Source organism: Triticum urartu, chromosome 7 (assembly GCF_003073215.2).
Source record: "Triticum urartu cultivar G1812 chromosome 7, Tu2.1, whole genome shotgun sequence".
NCBI classification, from domain to species: domain Eukaryota; kingdom Viridiplantae; phylum Streptophyta; class Magnoliopsida; order Poales; family Poaceae; genus Triticum; species Triticum urartu.
The window spans coordinates 492638232-492651715 of NC_053028.1; positions in this window are offsets into that span (position 1 = coordinate 492638232).

Sequence of the window (13484 nt, forward strand, 5' to 3'; positions counted from 1 at the left end):
AACTCATGTCTATGGTTAGGAAAAATAACCATCTTCGATTAACGAGCTAGTCAAGTAGAGGCATACTAGTGACACTTTGTTTGTCTATGTATTCACACAAGTATTATGTTTCCGGTTATTACAATTCTAGCATGAATAATAAACATTTATCATGATATAAGGAAATAAATAATAACTTTATTATTGCCTCTAGGGCATATTTCCTTTAGTCTCCCACTTGCACTAGAGTCAATAATCTAGATTACACAGTAATGATTCTAACACCCATGGAGCCTTGGTGCTGATCATGTTTTGCTCGTGGAAGAGGCTTAGTCAATGGCTCTGCTACATTCAGATCCGTATGTATCTTGCAAATCTCTATGTCAACAATGCTCTGCATGGAGCTACTCTAGCTAATTTCTCCCACTTTCAATATGTATCCAGATTGAGACTTAGAGTCATCTGGATTAGTGTCAAAACTTGCATCGACGTAACCCTTTACGACGAACCTTTTGTCACCTCCATAATTGAGAAACATATCCTTATTCCACTAAGGATAATTTTGAACAATGTCCAGTGATCTACTCCTAGATCACTATTGTACTCCCTTGCCAAACTCAGGGCAGGGTATACAATAGGTCTGGTACACAGCATGTCATACTTTAAAGAACCTATGGCTGAGGCATAGGGAATGACTTTCATTCTCTCTCTATCTTCTGCCGTGGTCGGGTTTTGAGTCTTACTCAACTTCACACCTTTGTAACACAGGCAAGAACTCCTTCTTTGACTGTTCCATTTTGAACTACTTCAAAATCTTGTCAAGGTATGTACTCATTGAAAAACTTATCAAGCGTCTTGATCTATCTCTATAGATCTTGATGCTGAATATGTAAGCAGCTTCACCGAGGTCTTTCTTTGAAAAACTCCTTTCAAACATTCCTTCATGCTTTGCAGAATAATTCTACATTATCTCCGATCAACAATATGTCTTTCACATATACTTATCAGAAATGTTGTAGTGCTCCCACTCACTTTCTTGTAAATACAGGCTTCACCGCAAGTCTGTATAAAACTATATGCTTTGATCAACTTATCAAAGCATATATTCCAACTCCGAGGTGCTTGCACCAGTCCATAGATGGATCGCTGGAGCTTGCATATTTTGTTAGTACCTTTAGGATTGACAAAACCTTCTGGTTGCATCATATACAACTCTTCTTTAATAAATCCATTAAGGAATGCAGTTTTGTTTATCCGTTTGCCAGATTTCATAAAATGCGGCATTTGCTAACATGATTCGGACAGACTTAAGCATAGATACGAGTGAGAAACTCTTATCGTAGTCAACACCTTGAACTTGTCGAAAACCTTTTTGCGACAATTCTAGATTTGTAGATAGTAACACTACTATCAGCGTCCGTCTTCCTCTTGAAGATCCATTTAATCTCAATGGCTCGCCGATCATTGGGCAAGTCAATCAAAGTCCATACTTTGTTCTCATACATGGATCTCATCTCAGATTTCATGGCCTCAAGCCATTTCACGGAATCTGGGCTCATCATCGCTTCCTCATAGTTCGTAGGCTCGTCATGGTCAAGTAACATGACCTCCAGAACAGGATTACCGTACCACTCTGGTGCGGATCTCACTCTGGTTTACCTATGAGGTTCGGTAGTAACTTGATCTGAAGTTACATGATCATCATCATTAGTTTCCTCACTAATCGGTGTAGTAGTCACAAGAATAGATTTCTGTGATGAACTACTTTCCAATAAGGGAGCAGGTACAGTTACCTCATCAAGTTCTACTTTCCTCCCACTCACTTCTTTCGAGAGAAACTCCTTTTCTAGAAAGGATCCATTCAAAGCAATGAATATATTGCCTTCGGATCTGTGATAGAAGGTGTACCCAACATTTTCTTTTGGGTATCCTATGAAGACGCACTTCTCCGATTTGGGTTAGAGCTTATCAGGTTGAAACTTTTTCACATAAGCATTGCAACCTCAAACTTTAAGAAACGTCAGCTTAGGTTTCTTGCCAAACCATAGTTCATACGGTGTCGTCTCAATGGATTTAGATGGTGCCCTATTTAATGTGAATGCAGCTGTCTCTAATGCATAACCCCAAAACGATAGTGGTAGATCGGTAAGAGACATCATAGATCGCACCATATCTAATAAAGTACGCTTATGACATTCGGACACACCATTATGCTGTGGTGTTCCAGGTGGCGTGAGTAGTGAAACTATTTCACATTGTTTTTTAACTGAAGGCCAAACTCGTAACTCAAATATTTTACTTCTGCGATCATATCGTAGAAACTTTCATTTTTGGTATGATGATTCTCCACTTCACTCTGAAATTCTTTGAACTTTTCAAATGTTTCAGACTTGTGTTTTATCAAGTAGATATACTCATATCTGCTCAAATCATCTGTGAAGATCAGAAAATAATGATACTTGCCACGAGCCTCAATATTCATCGAACCACATACATCAATATGTATGATTTCCAACAAATCTGTTGCTCGCTCCATTGTTCTGGAGAACGGAGTCTTAGTCATCTTGCCCATGAGGCATGGTTCGCAAGCATCAACTGATTCATAATCAAGTGATTCCAAAAGCCCATCAGCATGGATTTTCTTCATGCGCTTTACACCAATATGACCTAAACGGCAGTGCCACAAATAAATTGCACCATCATTATTAACTTTGCATCTTTTGGTTTCAATATTATGAATATGTGTATCACTATGATCGAGATCCAACGAACCATTTTCATTGGGTGTGTAACCATATAAGGTTTTATTCATGTAAACAGAACAACAATTTATTCTCTTACTTAAATAACCGTATTGCAATAAACATGATCAAATCATATTCATGCTCAACGCAAACACCAAATAACACTTATTTAGGTTCAACACTAATCCCAAAAGTATAGGGAGTGTGCGATGATGATCATATCAATCTTGGAACCACTTCCAACACACATCGTCACTTCACCCTTAACTAGTCTATGTTCATTCTGCAACTCCCGTTTTGAGTTACTACTCTTAGCAACTGAACCAGTATCAAATACCGAGGGGTTGCTACGAACACTAGTAAAATACACATCAATAATCTGTATATCAAATATACCTTTGTTCACTTTGCCGTCCTTCTTATCCGCCAAATACTTAAGGCAGTTCCGCTTCCAGTGACCAGTCCCTTTGCAGTAGAAGCACTTAGTCTCAGGCTTAGGACCAGACTTGGGCTTCTTCACTTGAGCAGCAACTTGCTTGCTGTTCTTCTTGAAGTTCCCCTTCTTCCCTTTGCCCTTTTCTTGAAACTAGTGGTCTTGTCTACCATCAACACTTGATATTTTTCTTGATTTCTACCTTCATCGATTTCAGCATTACGAAGAGTTTGGGAATCGTTTCCATTATCCCTTGCATATCGTAGTTCATCACGAAGTTCTACTAACTTGGTGATGGTGACTAGAGAATTCTGTCAATCACTATTTTATCTGGAAGATTAACTCCCACTTGATTCAAGCGATTGTAATACCCAGACAATCTGAGCACATGCTCACTGCTTGAGCTATTCTCCTCCATCTTTTAGCTATAGAACTTGTTGGAGACTTCATATCTCTCAACTCGGGTATTTGCTTGAAGTATTAACTTCAACTCCTGGAACATCTCATATGGTCCATGACGTTCAAAACGTCTTAGAAGTCCCGATTCTAAGCCGTTTAAGCATGGTGCACTAAACTATCAAGTAGTCATCATATTAAGCTAGCGAAATGTTCATAACATCTGCATCTGCTCCTGCAATAGGTTTGTCACCTAGCAGTGCATCAAACACATAATTCTTCTGTGTAGCAATGAGGATAAACCTCAGATCACGGATCCAATCCGCATCATTGCTACTAACATCTTTCAACTTAGTTTTCTCTAGGAACATATCAAAAATAAAACAGGGGAGCTAAACGCGAGCTATTGATCTACAACATAGATATGCCAATACTACCAGGACTAAGTTCATGATAAATTAAAGTTCAATTAATCATATTACTTAAGAACTCCCACTTAGAAAGACATCCCTCTAATCTTCTAAGTGATCACGTGATCCAAATCAACTAAACCATAACCAACCATCACGTGAAATGGAGTAGTTTTCAATGGTGAACATCACTATGTTGATCATATCTACTATATGATTCACGCTCGACCTTTCGGTCTCAGTGTTCCGAGGCCATATCGGCATATGCTAGGCTCGTCAAGTTTAACCTGAGTATTCTGCATGTGCAAAACTGGCTTGCACATGTTGTAGATGGACATAGAGCTTATCACACCCGATCATCACGTGGTGTCTGGGCACGACGAACTTTGGAAACGGTGCATACTCAGGGAGAACACTTTTATCTTGAAATTTAGTGAGAGATCATCTTATAATGCTACCGTAAATCAAAGCAAGATAAGATGCATAAAAGATAAACATCACACGCAATCAATATAAGTGATATGATATGGCCATCATCATCTTGTGCTTGTGATCTCCATCTCCGAAGCATCGTCATGATCACCATCGTCACCGGTGCGACACCTTGATCTCCATCGTAGCATCGTTGTCGTCTTGCCAATCTTATGCTTCTACGACTATCGCTACCGCTTAGTGATAAAGTAAAGCATTATAGGGCGATTGCATTGCATACAATAAAGCAACAACCATATGGCTCCTGCCAGTTGCCGATAACTTGGTTACAAAACATGATCATCTCATACAATAAAAATTAGCATCATGCCTTGACCATATCACATCACAACATGCCCTGCAAAAACAAGTTAGATGTCCTCTACTTTGTTTGTTGCAAGTTTTACGTGGCTGCTACGGGCTTAGCAAGAACCAATCTTACCTACGCATCAAAAACCACAATGATAGTTTGTCAAGTTGGTGCTGTTTTAACCTTCGCAAGGACCGGGCGTAGCCACACTCGGTTCAACTAAAGTTGGAGAAACTGACACCCACCAGCCACATGTGTGCAAAGCACGTCGGTAGAACCAGTCTCGCGTAAGCGTATGTGTAATGTCGGTCCGGGCCGCTTCATCCAACAATACCGCCAAACCAAAGTATGACATGCTGGTAAGCAGTATGACTTATATCGCCCACAACTCACTTGTGTTCTACTCGTGCATATAACATCAACACATAAAACCTAGGCTCGGATGCCACTGTTGGGTAACGCAGTAATTTCAAAAAAATTCCTACGCACACGCAAGATCATGGTGATGCATAACAACGAGAGGGGAGAGTGTTGTCTACGTACCCTCGTAGACCGGAAGCGGAAGCATTAGCACAACGCGGTTGATGTAGTCGTACGTCTTCACGGCCCGATCGATCAAGCACCGAAACTACGGCACCTCCGAGTTCTAGCACACGTTCAGCTCGATGACGATCCCCGGACTCCGATCCAGCAGAATGTTGGGGAAGAGTTCCGTCAGCACGACGGCGTGGTGACGATCTTGATGTTCTACCGTCGCAGGGCTTCGCCTAAGCACCGCTACAATATTATCGAGGATTATGGTGGAGGAGGGCACCGCACACGGCTAATAGATCAATGATCAATTGTTGTGTCTCTGGGGTGCCCCCCTGCCCCCGTATATAAAGGAGTGGAGGAGGGGGCCAGCCAAGGAGGGTGGCGCGCCCAAGGGGGGGAGTCCAACTCCCACCGGGAGTAGGACTCCCCCTTTTCCTATTAGGAGTAGGAGAGGGAAGGAAGATGAAGGAGGGAGGAAGGAAAGGGGGGGCCGGCCCCCTTCCCAATTTGGATTGGGCTTGGGGGGGGGCGCCCCCTCCCTTGCTCCTTTCCCCTCCTTTCCACTAAGGCCCAATAAGGCCCATATACCTCCCGGGGGGTTCCAATAACCTCCCGGTGATCCGGTATTGTCCCAATCTCACCCGGAACCTTTCCGGTGTCCAAATATAGTCGTCCAATATATCGATCTTTATGTCTCGACCATTTCGAGACTACTCGTCAAGTCCGTGATCACATCCGGGACTCCAAACAACCTTCGGTACATCAAAATATATAAACTCATAATGAAACTGTCATCGTAACGTTAAGCGTGCGGACCCTACGGGTTCGATAACAATGTAGACATGACCGAGACACGTCTCCGGTCAATAACCAATAGCGGAACCTGGATGCTCATATTGGCTCCTACATATTCTACGAAGATCTTTACCGGTCAGACCGCATAACAACATACGTTGTTCCCTTTGTCATCAGTATGTTACTTGCCCGAGATTCGATCGTCGGTATCTCAATACCTAGTTCAATCTCATTACCGGCAAGTCTCTTTACTCATTCCGTAATACATCATCTTGCAACTAACTTATTAGTTGCATTGCTTGCAAGGCTTAAGTGATGTGCATTACCGAGAGGGCCCAGAGATACCTCTCCGACAATCGGAGCGACAAATCCTAATCTCGAAATACGCCAACCCAACATGTACCTTTGGAGACACCTGTAGAGCACCTTTATAATCACCCAGTTATGTTGTGACGTTTGGCAGCACACAAAATGTTCCTCCGGTAAACGGGAGTTGCATAATCTCATAGTCATAGGAACACGTATAAGTCATGAAGAAAGCAATAGCAACATACTAAACGATCGGGTGCTAAGCTAATGGAATGGGTCATGTCAATCACATCATTCTCCTAATGATGTGATCCCGTTAATCAAATGACAACTCATGTCTATGGTTAGAAAACATAACCATCTTCGATTAACGAGCTAATCAAGTAGAGGCATACTAGTGACACTTTGTTTGTCTTTGTATTCACACAAGTATTACGTTTCCGGTTAATACAATTCTAGCATGAATAATAAAAATTTATCATGATATAAGGAAATAAATAATAACTTTATTATTGCCTATAGGGCATATTTCCTTCAATAACAGCCCATAATGCAATAAATATCGATATAAAAGCATGATGCAAACGGACGTATCAAGTGGCTCGCCCGACACCTCGGCCAAGAAAAGCCGAAGTCCATGGCAGCCCTTACCGCACTTATGACCCTCTTTTGCGCGGGAGAAGATAGCTGGCTTGGTCGTAGAAGCAATAGCTCCAGCAACCCTGGCACCTCCGAACCCAGGGACGACAACGGCAAGCCACGACGCAACAAGCACAAGCGTCGAAACAATAACGAAGGGACCTGTGGGAGATATACCTTGCGGCATGACCCGACCGGAAATATGACCCGACCGGACTTGGCGACTCACTGGTGACCCGCCCTGACTTGGCAACTCACTAAGTGACCCGCCCAGATCTCTCCACTCACTGATGACCCGACCGAACCAGGTGACCCGGCAGGCGGGCAGAGGAGCGACAAGACCCGGAGGCCCAGAAGGCGGTTCATGGAAGGCCGACTCATGTTATGGTGGGCCGGCTTAAGATGAAAGAATAAGGAATATTACCTTACAAAGGAAGCAAGACTAGGAATCCACTTGTAATAGAGTAATCCTAATCCTACTAGGACTAGTCATGTAACCCGCCCCTCCAACTTATATAAGGAGGGCCAGGGCACCCCAAGGGGGACAAGTTTTCACAAGTTAGGTTTAGACAGACAAGTCAAGAGCTCTCAAGATAGAGCCCCCTTGTAATCGTGATCATCATCAATATCAATGAAGCAGGATGTAGGCTTTTACCTCCATCATGAGGGGCCGAACCTGGGTAAAAACGTCATGTCTCTCGTCCCGTTCAAATCCTCTCAAGCTACCACATAGATGCGTTGGCCTCACCACTAAGTCCTCACACTAAGGACATCTGTCGTGACAATTCCATGACAGTTGGCGCCCACCGTGGGGCCTATGCACGGTGGTGATGAGTTCCTGGAGGGATCTCTCCGAGGGATCGAGGAGTTCATGAATTTTTGGATCGAGAAAAATCGGTTAAGAAGGATCTACGTCAACTTCGAGTGATCGGTCACAATTGGAAGGATTGCCGCGGCGTTCTAAATCAGATCGGAGTTAAAAAAGTGTGTCGCTGGTTGCTGCAAAGACGTCGAGTTGACGAGACCTAAGAGATAAACCAAAGGTAGATCGATTTTGGAGGACTGGCAGCTGTCAAACGGTGAAAATCGGATCAGGAAAGAAAAAAGTTGACCACGACCCGGAAGTGGATACGGCTACGACATGTTTTCCCCTTGCCGGCATGCCTCGCCGCCGTGTTTTGCGCCGCCTCCGGCTCCAAGCGGCCGGCCATCTCCGTTCCAGGCCGACTTATCCCCGGCTGAGAACCGCTTGCACTAGACATCGCCTCACATTGGCCGAGGCCCGCCGCCGTGGCTCGCCGCGTTGCCGGTCCCACGTTCGCCTTAAGCCGCGACTGCGTTCGCCTCCTCCGAATCACACCACGCCATTGCCTACAAGCTGCCTCCCACTCGGACTCGTTCCTTCTTGGCCGTGTCCGAGCCGTTGTTGCGCCACCTCCATCCTGAGCTGTGTTTTGATTTTCGGCCGAGAAAATCAGATTTCGGCCGAAAATTTTCCATCTCGGCCTGGCCCGGTAAATGTCTTTATCGGTCAAACTTTTCGGCCCAATTTGAATTTTCATGGCCCAGCCCAACTTCTGAAGCGTTCCCAGTATGATTTGCCTCAGTAAAATGCTCAACCGTACACCCAAACCCTAAAGAATCTTATCTCCTCCTGCTCCTCCTGTGCGTGCCACCGCGGCGGCGCTGCGCACAGGGCACACCAGCAGGCGCGCCTCCCCGGCCGCTGTCGCCGACCTCTGCCAGATGTGGATGATTCCGTCAACAACATCCCCCTCCCCCCTTCATGGTCGATGCAATTAACAAATCTTCTTCACTCGGTTCTTGAAGCCTCCGTCATGCTGCTCCATGGCGATCTCTACATGGACTTTTCTTGCAAGATGTTTGTGTGGACCGTCAGGTCTTAAACTAATCCGTGAGATTTGTTTTATGATGTTTCTAATCCCCAGTACTAATCTGCTAAACACTATACTTTGTACTCCCGAGGATTTATGCGTATAGTTAGCTTTTGTTCCACTTGATTTTATTTTTTGGTTCGTATTTTGGTTAAATTTTGGTTTCACAATTTCGTCCGAGATTTTACCGAAATTTTTAAAATGACCGAATTTCGGCCATCTCTGTTAGGGCCGAGAAAATTCACAAACCGAAAGCCAAAACACAGATCCTGAGCCGCCGCCGAGACCTGCCTTTGCCTCCACGACCGTACCCTGCCACAGTTGCTGTTGTCTGAGCTGCGGCCCTCGCGCGAGCCGCCGGTTGCCTTCATGGCGCGTCTGCTTCTGCTGTGACGAACCGCCACTACCGCGGCCTTGAGACGCCCGACCGATTCTGATGCCGCACCCCGAGCCGGTCATGGTGCCTTGCTTCAAACTACCATCGCGGTCCCTACTTCGCCGCCCGCTTCGCCACTTTCGCGAGCCATGTGGCGGGTCACCGGTCTTCGACTCCGCGTTGCCCTCCTATGCCACGTGCCCACCTGCCTCCGCCTGTGCTAGGGCCAAGCCGTCGCCAACTGCCTGCACCCCGCGCCTCCGGGTTGCCTTGCATCGAGCTCCCACCGAAGAGCCGACCCACACCGTGAATCACCTCCGCGTACGGCCCTGTATACTCGACGTTCTCGCTGTTGCCGGATCGCCGCGCGCCCGCATACTGCCTCAACCTGCAGCTGTCTCCCCTGCCGCTTGAGCCGCCATCCGTACGACGTCGCCTCGGGCCGGTCCTGCTGCCTTGCCGTGCGACTTCTCCCCCGCAGTCCCGAGCTTCCTCCACCTTGCTCCACCTCTGTCGTGAGTTGCGGCCGCGGTGTGTAAACTACGAGGGGGCGAGGCCCGCGATCTGTATGGCGGACAGCTGCACTGCGCGCTCGTGATGGGCACTAAGGCTGGTCACAGTGGAGAGTAACATATACTAGTATCATGCATATGATACTAGTGTATGATACTATATCCATAGTGCATAGTATCATAAAGTAGTATCATAGGTGGTCTCATTTATTGCCATGCATGACACATAGTAGCATAACATTTATTATATCATAAAGTAGTATCATAGGTGGTCTCATTTATTGCCATGCATGACACATAGTAACATAACATTTATTATATTACGGTATCTACCTATGTTACTATGACCCTCTCTCTCTTCTTTAATTTCCTACCACGTAAGCATGTTTGCGAGTCTCAAATATATGATACTAGTTATGTTACCCCCACTATGGCCAGCCTAAGTGGTGGCTCGTGCTTTGGAGGCGTCAAAGATAAAATCACCCACTAATGCTACTGTCTGGAATAAACATTAATACGGTTTTAGAACATGTGGATCAGAATTGGCTGCAACTAGCACAAAGTCTAACATGTCCTCCAAGTCAGAGCTTGTCGCTGATGCCTCATTAACTAGTAGTTTTGAGGAGGTCACGGATAAATTTTTAAGGTTGATGGATTTTTGGCAGACAACAGCATTATATGATCAAATTAGTCAACCATGACAGTGCGTTGTGAAGATTTTTTGGGAAAGGACTACAAAATGTTTCCCGTGGTTTATTTGGCTGGCAAGAACGGCTCTCCGCAACCATAGAAGATTTCTAGAGATGATTATTAGCAATGATTGGGATTTTGACCATCACCTGGAGGAGGGTATCTGCAGTGATGGATTATATAAAACAGCAGAATATTCCTAAAGATGGAAAATTGCTGCCTATTTGTCATTCTATGTGAGGAGTAAAACCACGAATTTGTATGAGACCTGAAGTTGCGAAAAGGAACAGAGGTGGCTCAAGCTATATGATCAGTTGTTTTGCTGTCACGGCCGATTCAGAACAACAGCTAATCTACTGTTGTTGCTGGTTAATTATGCCTTGTCACAATGACTGGCTCGACAACGCATAGAAACATCAGGTGCTATCCTCCTTATGTATTTTATGAGCACATCTTATATGAGAACAATTACTCTGGTATGTGGTATTGTTTCGCAGGACAATTGTTCATTATAAATGAGGCGTTATACTGCGGGTATGGAGCACGCACTGGCAGCGACATTTTCATCCGTGCCGCACTACCCAATGAATGGACGTGCGCAAGTCGCCGCCCCTGTGGCCCGGTCTACATCAACTTGCCCATCTGTGCGGCTTACTGCGCCTGTGATTACTCGCCTGTTTGCGCAGCTTACTGTGCCTGAGATTGCCTCGCCCGTCCGCACCGGCTTACAATACCGCGGCCGACTCGACCATGGTTAATTTCAGCTTCACCATGGTGATCATCAACTCCGGGGTGGATAATTTCTGACCTAACATATCAGGTGAAATCCATCCAGTATATTTTTATATTACATATTGCTTTCTTTAAAAAGAACAATTACTCTAGCTTCCAAGCTCTCTAACGCAGGACAAGTTGTCTACTTCAAAACGGACTATTATATCACTGAGCTGTTGAATGACTCATGCTGGTTTATATCTCGGTCAAGTATGGAGAATCTCAAGCCAACTCCTCGAGTCGCCTTAAGACTCGGGGGCTACATGAACATGGCTCAGTAAATGTTGCCAGTTTGAGCAGATTCCGGTTCAAGGGAAATCTGTCTCTCACAAAGCTTTAAAGCTCTCAATATCCGGCTTAAAATTCCGGTTCAAAAAAGAATTATCTCTCACAAAGTTCGAGTCCTCAAAAAAATTAAAGGATGCCAAAGAGAACTCGTTGCCATGATGCACTGTTCAAACATGGGTATCCTATCCGGCTTACACGCCTCATTACAAATCACTAGGAGGCTTGATGCCCGAATTACAGGGACCAAGGAGAGTTTGATGCACAGCACAGCTCAAACATAGGGACCTGCTGAGCACGGCTCAGAAATATGTCACTTGCGGGCTTCCTGTTCAAACATAGGTGTATTCACCAAAGAGGACATGGCGTTACTACCCTCTTGACGGGGTTATCTTGTTCAAACATAGGTGTATGATACGTCTCCATCGTATCTATAATTTTTGATTGTTCCATGCCAATATTCTACAACTTTCATATACTTTTGGCAACTTTTTATAGTATTTTTGGGACTAACATATTGATCCAGTGCCCAGTGCTAGTTCCTGTTTGTTGCATGTTTTTTGTTTCGCAGAATATCCATATCAAACAGAGTCCAAACGGGATAAAAACTAACGGAGATTTTTTGGGAAGAAAAATCCACGCGAGACAGTGCCCGAGGGAGGCACGAGGCAGGGGGGTGCGCCCCACCCCCCGGGTGCGCCCCTGACCCTCGTGGCCACCTCGTAAGGCGGTTGATGCCCTTCTTTCGCCGCAAGAAAGCTAATATTCGGATAGAGATCGTGTTAAAACTTTCAGCCCAATCGGAGTTACGGATCTCTGGTAATATAAGAAACGGTGAAAGGGAAGAATCTGGGAACGCAGAAACAGAGAGAGACAGAGAGACAGATCCAATCTCGGAGGGGCTCTCGCCCCTCCCACGCCATGGAGGCCAAGGACTAGAGGGGAAACCCTTCTCCCATTTAGGGAGGAGGTTAAGGAAGAAGAAGACGAAGGGCCCCCCTCTCCCCTTCTCTTCCGGTGGCGCCGGAACGCTGCCGTGGCCATCATCAGCACCGCAATCTTCACCAACAACTTCACCACCATCATCACCAACTCTTCCCCCCTCTATGCAGCGGAGTAACCTCTCTCTTACCTGCTGTAATCTCTACTTAAACATGGTGCTCAACACTATATATTATTTCCCAATGATGTATGGCTATCCTATGATGTTTGAGTAGATCCGTTTTGTCCTATGGGGTATTTGATGATCAAGATTGGTTTGAGTTGCATGTTTTATTATTTGTGCTGTCCTATGGTGCTCTCCGTGCCGCGCAAGCATGGGGGATCCCCGTTGTAGGGTGTTGCAATACATTCATGATTCGCTTATAGTGGGTTGCGTGAGTGACTGAAACACAAATCCAAGTGGGGTTGTTGCGTATGGGATAAAGAGGACTTGATGCTTTAATGCTATGGTTGGGTGAAAGTGCAACTATCCCTGGGTGGTTTTGGTAATTCCTAACAACATATAGCTCATTGAGCTAACATTATTCCAAGATTAATATTTCAGGAAAAGCTCAATGAATGGCATGGCATGGATGAGGAAAGTGGATCCCTCAAAATTCTAAGGACAAAAAGTTTGGCTCAAGCTTGAAGCTCAAGACTCTACATTTTATATTTTAGTGATCCAAGATCACATTGAGTCTATAGGAAAAGCCAATACTATCAAGGAGGGATGAGGTGTTGCTTAATGGCTTACTTGCTCAAAATGCTTAGTGATATGCTCCAAAATCCTCAACTACCTTCCCACATCCACATATGACCTAAACCAAAAGTCAAACTCGGCCCCACCGATTCTTTCTATCCGGCGCCATCGAGTTTCAAATGTCATAACCACTGCCACAAACCCTAGGAAAATCGGTCTCACCGATAGGGATCTCGGTCTCACCGAGATGG